The 8,829-nt window shown below is 40.7% G+C and overlaps 1 long non-coding RNA gene across 2 annotated transcripts in view; it reads left to right on the top strand.

Annotated features, from left to right (window-relative positions):
• Window positions 1–270: 270 nt before the first annotated feature.
• Window positions 271–8,829, top strand: part of LOC128629140 (uncharacterized) — a 54,394-nt gene continuing 45,835 nt past the window's right edge. Inside the window, exons 1-2 of one of the 2 annotated variants that reach the window (XR_008393435.1) lie at window positions 271–5,904; window positions 6,005–7,423. This is a non-coding gene — a long non-coding RNA (uncharacterized LOC128629140). Of the gene's footprint in view, window positions 7,424–8,829 lie in introns of both variants that reach the window. The other variant, XR_008393434.1, reaches the window with a different exon arrangement.

The raw sequence follows: 8,829 nt of genomic DNA, 5'->3' as shown, positions 1-8,829 counted from the left end.
TCTCTACTTATATGCTTATTTTAAACACTCGTTCTAAACCTGAGCCACTTCCTGTGGCTCACTGCCAGCTTCCGATATGGCCATTTAGACATTATCTTTAGCTGCTTAACCACCATACAGCTGTTTCCTCCTTTAAGCAGAGACCCAGCAAGAAAGAGAGATGTATAAGCTTTAAGTTTAGTCTGCAGTTCCTAAACCTTCCCTCGCTGACACTAATGCTACATCAGAGCATATTGTGTGTGTGTGTGTGTGTGTGTGTGTGTGTGTGTGTGTGTGTGTGTGTGTGTGTGTGTGTGTGTGTGTGTTTGTGTATACTTGTATATCAGGATTTAACCTCTTAAACCCTGATATATTATTCAGTTAGAAACTAATGAATGTCAGGAACTGCCAATAGGACTTTAGGGACTAAAAGTTAATATTAATGATCTGTGTGAACTATGAGCACAATTGACAGATATGTTTGTATGTTTGCCAGCTATAAGTGTGATCATTCTCAGGACTAGCACATACTCCAACAGTCTGAGGAGGTATAAATACTCTGTCAACACTCACTCGAGTGTCTAGTGATATGGTTGATGATCCATTAATAACCCTTCCTTTTTAGATGCACTATACTTAGAGTCTGCTGTTGTTTACTGCTGCTATTGCTGTTCTTCCTCTTAACTTTTTAACCCTCATAACCCAAATCTGACCTTCAGTTCATTTCTATAATTCTGTTGAGGTTTGGCGAGGTTTGGTGTGTTTGCTGATCTGGGGTTTGGTTTTGTCAGGCTCCTTTGGCAAGAGTTTTAGAATGCTGACCTTTGCGTATGTGTGTGTGTGTGTGTGTGTGTGTGTGTGTGTGTGTGTGTGTGTGTGTGTGTGTGTGTGTGTGTGTGTAGGGATGTGGCACTGTTTTCTTTTTCAGGACAGGAAGCGGGGATCCCAAACCCATCCACCATGTTTGCTAGAGAACATCTGCTCCTCATTTGTTTCAGTCTCGCTTGTTTTTATTCCTCCGTCCGGCCCACCCTCGTGTTCTGTCCATCCCAACCTGAATGTTGACTCTCACTGACAAATCATGTCTCTTCCTTAATGTGTTTGTCCATGTAGCCCTTTCTCTCTTGTCATCCTCACTGTTTCCATCTGTCTCCTCTATAGCAGGGAATAGTTTTACGATGTAAATGCTGAATTTGGAGGACACTGATTTTTTGGTGGCTCAGAACAGCACAAGATGGAGAGGTTGTGCTTTGCACTATTTTTTTTCTTACAGATCCTTTGCCATTGATAGCAAAGACTTTTCATCAGTAAAACTCCTTCCTGTATGATTCTCTCTCTTCCGCCTCACTCACACATGGAAACTTTCAAATTGGTCAGAGGGTGTTAGAAATTTACAGAGTGTAATGTGTGTATGCGTATGCACTCAATTTCACTTTTTTCTGTAGTGAGTAAACTCTGAGAATGTGTTAATAAGTATAATAGCTAATAAGGACCGGTAATATTAAAAAGCAAATAGACAGGACTGAAGTTGAGATCAAAAGATGAGTGGCACAGACTGTGGGTCATTATCAGTATTCAGATGGTATTCAGAAAAGGCGCTGCAGACAAAAGCATGCCCAGACTGTGCATACATGCAATTGTAGATTGTGTGTGCCCAAAATATACACTATATGGTCAAAAGTATGTGGACACCCGATCATCACACCTATATGTGGTTCTTCCCCTAACTTTTACCACAAATTTGGAAGCACACAATTGTATAAAATGTCTTTGTATGCTGTCACGTTACAATTTCCCTTCACTGGAACTAAGAGGCTCAAACCTGTTCCAGCATGACAATACCCCTGTGCACAAAGAGAGCTCCATGAAGACATGGTTTACTAAGGTTGGAGTAGAAGAAATCGAATGTCCTCCACAGAGCCCTGACCTCAACCCCACTCAACACCTTTGGGATGAACGGGAATGCTGACTGAGCCTCAGATATCCTCCTCACCAACATCAGTGCCTAAGCTCACTAATGCTCTTGTGATTGACTGAACACAAATTCCCACAGCCAAGCTCCAAAATCTCGTGGGAAGCCTTCCCATAAGAGTGGAGCTTATTATAACAGCAAAGGGGGGGAAAATATGGAATGAGATGTTCAAAAAGCACATATTGGGTGTGATGGCCGGGTGACCACAAACTTTTGGCCATATAGTGTACATAATATTATCGAAGAATCAGTTGTATACTATATGTGTACTTAAGGTTTCGTTTTGTTGTTAGTTTCTTCCGTCATGAGAAACATGTGCTTGCAGATTGTACGCTTTTGCAATTTAAAGTAAATTTTATATTATATGAAAGAATATACTGAGTATGAAACACAGTACATACTGCCCTCTCAAGGTTGTTGCTATTGTAAAGAGTTTCTGGAGTAATAACATCATCAACACATTAGCCACAACAGTCCTGAATGATACCGCACATTCATGATGTCATTTTTCACGTGGATGTGAAAACTGCTCTAGACGATGTGAAGAAGTTCTGTTCTGGGCATGAAGTTCTCACTTGCTTGTGTCACCGGGTTCACCAATAGTGAGGGTGTGACTGTGTATGTGTATGTGTGTGTGTGTGTGTGTGTGTGTGTGTGTGTGTGTGTGTGTGTGAGAGAGAGAGAGAGAGAGCGAGAGAGAGAGAGAGAGAGAGAGAGAGAGAGAGAGAGAGAGAGAGAGAGAGAGAGAGAGAGAGCGAGAGCACAAAATAGAGAATAACTCTCACCAGACCTCAGCATTTGTTTAGGAGCTTAGCGTAGATGGCATCTTTATTGAAGCACTAATTAAAGAGACTGTCATGACTCTGAGGGTTATGTCCTCCGCTGAGTGAACTCATTTGCAGTCTGCAACCATGCAGCAGTCAACTGAACCCACTGTATAAATGGAACAGACATCAAATCTTAAATAAACTTTATTAAATTGATCAGTATTAACACACCTATTGTACACAGCTGGTCTGTGTACTTGACTGAGATGGGTTATTTATTTATTTATTTATTTATTTTTATCAGACCATGCCTGTGTCTGTTCTGAAATCTTTCCATTCTTTCATCCAATTAAATGACCAGTCCTCTATTACAGAGATGTGGATTTAATTACATTGAAAAGTTATTTTGAGTACATTTTTTTCTTTAGGAACATACAAATTTGGGTTACTCAAAATCACTGATCATTGTTAAATAATAGAATGAGCATCATAACGAACAATTTTGCTCTCCCTATTGATTATCTTAACTTTGCAGTGCTTTATGGAAACTGGATCCAGGCTATTTGGACTAGTGTTTTAGAAGAACCAGCTAGCAACAGAAGAAAAAAAACATCTCAAAGTTTATTGGACAGTGTGCGCTCTGCTTGTCCTGTATTCTGTATTGGTTAGTGGTGAGTAGCCTCTACTAAGCAATCTTATGCCGTACACTGCGCTATATGGTCAAAGGTTTGTAGACACCCGACGATCACACCAATATGTGGGAAATCAATTTCGGAAAAATAATGGAGAGCAGTGCTGGACAGTACATATATCCTTGCCACAAATGTGAGGCACAGTGAGTAACCCAAACACACACACACACACACACACACACACACACACACACACACACACACACACACACACACACACACACACACACACACACACACACAGAGAGGGAGAGGGAGAGTTTTATTTGACTTCTGTACAGTTGTTACCATTGTTATTGTCACTATTATTATTACTGTTACTTTCTGTTCTGTAATCTCTATTTCGCTATATGGAAAGTCAATGAAATAACCAAATGTGTTTATTTGTGGCAGTTTCTTTCTCTTTTCAACACTATATGGCCCAAAGTTTGACCTGACCATCACACCCATATGTATTTCTTCCCCAAACTGTTGCCACAATGTTGGAAACACCCAATTGTATATAATGTTTTTGTATGCTGTAGCATTACAATTTCCCTTCACTGGAACTAAGAGGTCCAAACCTGTTCCAGCATGACAATACCCCTGTGCACAAAGTGAGCTCCATGAAGACATGGTTTGTGAAGAATCTCAAAGTTTGCCAAGGCTGGTGTGGAAGAAATCAAGAAGAACTGGACCTCAACTTGACCACTGAGTACCTTTGTGTTGAACTGGAACACCATCTGCGTACCAGGCCTCCTCACCAGACATCAGTACCTCACCCCACTAAAGCTTTTGGCCATATAGTATATTATATCTTGTAATTTTATCTTCATATCTTTATTTTAAAAACCATAAGCCGCCAGTGAGGCCAGCCATGGTTCAGAACACTTGGAGCAGATAGGGTTAAGGGTCTTGCACAAGGACCCAGCAAATCTAGTCTGACAGTGCTAGGACTTTTAACTCACGCCCTTCTGATCATCACCCCAAAGCTTTAACTACTGAGCCACCACTGCCAATAACATCCATTTTGAAAGTTAACCTGCCATTCAGACTGGCTACTGACATAACTTAACTTTCTGTACTGTTCTCCAGTGAATATTTCCTTTTTGCCTCTTTGCTTGTCCTTTGACAGGCAAATTTTGGGTGTGTCTTGGGCAAAGTGCTGATTGTGAAGAAGCAGCTGCTAAAATATAAACCCCATATCTGTCTGTCCATGTGTCTGTCTGTCTGTCTGTCTCTCTCACTCTCTCTCTTTCTCACACACACACACACACACTCACACACACATGCACACGCAAACACAGCCACAGACAAACAGCTTAATCTCAATTCCAGCAGGGTCTACTGCATTCCAACACTAATATAGCGCAATGAGATAACAGTGGGATTATGGCAGAGCAAAATGGGAGCCACTGCATTTAAGAGCAACATACGTTTAACTGTAGGTGAGATTTGCCTAAGCATTCATCTATGCACTTGGAGTTTGTGCTTGAAAACTTGGCCTTCTGAGAGCGCATGCTGCAATAATTCCTTTATTTCTAATGTGCGGTCCTACACTGAGTAAAGAAGGTTAGACAGAACCAAAAACAACCAAAATATATTCCATAAGCCAGGAGAAGCCATTACAAAGTGCCAAAAATAGAGCCCATACCATTCTCCAACTCTGGCTCTGAAGCCCTACTTGGAGAAGGAACAGAAAAGTGTTCGCCAATGAATACATAATGAAATGCAGTAGTCTAGCCAATATTTCTTATTTACTTCTGGGACTAGACAGGCAGATTGTAGGTGTGTGGCTCAAACCCCAGGCTTACAGCAAATATATTAGGCTCTGGTCAATCGCATTCTGTATAAGACTCTTACTGCATGTGAGCCAACATTAAGACCGATTTTCACTTGTATATGCTTTGGAACTGCTCCTGTCTTGTGTTGGCAGAATGAAATGGGCCCATCCATTGTTGTTTTTCAGTTACAGAAGCTGCAATAGCAAGCCTGTTGTGTGAATTTAGTTTAATTATGTACCACTGATCAGTTTCAGTATACCGACACATGGTCACATCCACATCCACATAATGTGGCTCACCTCATGGTCTCATTATATTCTGAGAAAGTAAGCAGCAAAGCCTGAGTCATGAGCTGCTCAGAATTAGATTACTTTAGCCTTCACTTCCAGGCAGCTCCTACCTAATGCCGAAATGCATGTTTTCCAGTAAGACCACCACTGTTCACTACTGTTGCTAAGTCAAAGGAATAACAGGCTTGTAGATCATTTACGACTTAATTTAAAGGTTTAGCCCCCAGAGAGAACGCAAGAGAGGGAGAGAGAGGGAGTGTAATGAAATAAAACAGATTTTATGCTAATTGCGTCCGTGCACGATAAAGTGCACTAGGTCCATTTAGCTTATTGATTGAGAGGGAGCTGTGGAGCAGCCGTCAGTCAGTTCAGCCCGCCACTGGGGAACAGGAAGAGTAACGCCGTCAGGAATACAGTGTGCTCGGATGATCATGATTCGGGGTAATGGAATAATGGAATGACTGGGCTGTTGCTTGATTCTTTCTTAAATCCATTTCACTCTTCATCTTTATCTCCATTTGCAACTCTTGTTCCTCTTCAGTTCTCTACAGTCAGTGGGTCTTCATGGTGTCTGTGGATGCCAAAATGAAGAAAGGCTTTAGCACATTCCTAAGGGGTTTTGAACTTTGAATCCGGCGCGTAATCGTATTCTGTTCCACTGGCCTAGAGCTGTGGGTTATTACCTTTCCAGTTCTTACATTATCAGGTTAGCGGTGTCTTTGTGTTTTTTCATCTCTCACTCTCTCTCTCTCTCTCTCTCTCTCTCTCTCTCTCTCTCTCTCTCTCTCTCTCTCTCTCTCTCATGCACACACACACACACACACATGCATTTTTAAACTACACTATTAGTCGGGTTAGAGGTCATAAGCCTTAGGGTGGGGGTATTTTTCTAGTAACTGTATACCACGTACTTGGACAATACCAACATTTTCAGTGTCAATGCGATAATAGAGTTCAGGCTAAAATGCAAGGTGTGTGTATGCATACATATATGCATGTGGTTACTTCACCGTAGTGTTCAATGTGTTATGGTACCTTTTTAATGTCTACTCACTTGTATTGTTGTAGGATTTTTATAGAAAGAAACCACAATGTATCACCACATTATTTTGCTTCTCGTTTGCATGAAGCTAATCCCTGTTCAACCTTATATCACTTGTCCCACCCATTTCACCTTGAAAATGGTCATGACACCACTTTCTGTTGCAAATCACGATTTCTCAACTTGAAAAACTCCTTTGTAACATTAAACTACCACGAAGTGTGGATATACTTGCGGTATCATATGAATATTCCATAGTGGTGGAGTACTAGTGTATGCAATACAAAAAGCCAATGTAAGTTTTATTAGGCAGAATGAGAGTGTGTAAATTCAAGTTTTCAGAAATTATAGTAACATGCCAGAGAGGTGGTCAAAAAACAGGTCCATAGGGTTAAACTAGTGCAATTGACACATTGACACTAGTTGAACATAGGAAGTACAGTGAATGAACAAACCAGGAACAAGGGAACCCAATGTTTGGAAATGACACGAACAGAGAACATAAACACAGAGGGAAACCCAGAGGATTTAAATAAACAAATGATTTAGGGAGGAACCAGAAACCTGTGAGGCTGTCGCATTCAAACCCTCATCAAATTCAACCAGGAGCACAGACTCCTTTTCTGAGGCAGTCCAGGAATTACCTCACTGGCAATCATCATGTTACTAGTCAGCTGTGACTCAACAAAAACACTCATTTGAGGACTATATAAACAAGCCACATACTCACACATCGCTAAGTCTTGCCATTGTTTTCCCTGTGTATTACTAAGGAGTGTATTCTGATTCTGTTATTGACCTTCGCTTCATTTACTTAATCTGCTTTATTTACTTCCCTTTTTCTGTTTGACCAAAAGGAACAAACAGGACAAAAAGAGCACAGAGTATGGGACATGATGGAACAAAATGAGACAAGAGGTAACATTCACTTTCAGTAACTCTTTTATCCTGGTCAGGGTTGTGGACGGCGTGAGGTGGGAATACACCCTGTTTGGGACACCAAGAGGGTAACCGTGTTATATAATAGGGACAGATTGGGCAAGCTGTGATAATCAAGCTTGATTGCTGCTGGTATTAATTTATAATACTATAACTATGATTAGAACAATAAAACATGTGAGTGTCCATCTTTTCACAATCTCATACCTTGTTGGTTTGCTCACTTTTTTATTTTTAGTTTTTTACCACTACACCCCTGATATTGTTGTAGGTCTCCACAGAGCTGTTTTACAGCATGCGGCATTGTTGAGCACAGACGTGCTGTTTTCATATGATCAATTAGTTACATGCCAATCTTTCAGCTGCTGCACAGGGAAATGGAGTGTTGACTGACAGCTTTGTGGGCTTTGGGAACATTCCTGCGGTCACACTGAGGCAGTTTAGAAGACATCACAATGCTTCCTGCTTGATAAACAACAGTCCTAACTTGACAACTTTTCCAGTTTGCTTAGATATACACATGTGCTTTTTACAGCTAATTGAGTTCTGAATTTTTAATTAGAATCTGTCATGAGTGCCACCATGGCACATTTTTGATGTTCTCTACAGCTGAGGTAGGTAAGCCGAAGAAGATGAAGAAGTGGAGGAGGAGCGGTAAATGTGAGGGAGGAAGGCAAGAGCAAATAGGATTAGAAGTTGAATGGTTGGGGATGGTTACACTTCAACACTTCTACTGAATACGCAGTTTTTATTTAAGCACAGGTATTGGAAAAGGGTACAATTTATAAATGTACATGCATGCATGCAGAGAACCTTGTTTCTGAGCACAGGTTTATTATACCTAATGTAGCATGGTAACAAATACATGTAGCATAGCTATAAACGGAACTATTTCGGTTGGAATTGTAAAAATGGAAAAATGCTGCTAGACAGACCCAGTGCTAATCTAAAGATCGGTTGAACTCTCTCTCTCTCTCTCTCTCTCTCTCTCTCTCTCTCTCTCTCTCTCTCTCTTTATCTCTCTCTCTCTTTCACTCCCTCTGTTTATATACTCTTTCCAAAATCGGGTCGAAAGATGGAGGTCTAGATAGGAGTGATGAAATGAGAGGGATTAAGAGCTATGAAGTGGGAGCCTTTGAGATATTTGGAGGAACCTGAAAAACCTGACACAAGTATAAAATCTCTGTAGTTTGCTGTAGGCCTGGTAAAAAGCCAGTGTGGATTTATACTTTACCATATGAAAGCCCAGATTCAACAATGCCTTTAAAATAAGCTTAAAATACAAATAACAGGAGTTGTATTTAAACAAAAGAAGTTTCTTTCAATAGGAACTGGCAAGCATTATGCTGTCTACTTCAATGCATGCCTTACCAGCAATTGTTTTT

The sequence above is a fragment of the Ictalurus punctatus genome, chromosome 25 (assembly GCF_001660625.3).
Source record: "Ictalurus punctatus breed USDA103 chromosome 25, Coco_2.0, whole genome shotgun sequence".
NCBI lineage: Eukaryota > Metazoa > Chordata > Actinopteri > Siluriformes > Ictaluridae > Ictalurus > Ictalurus punctatus.
This window is presented reverse-complemented; position numbering and strand designations above follow the sequence as displayed.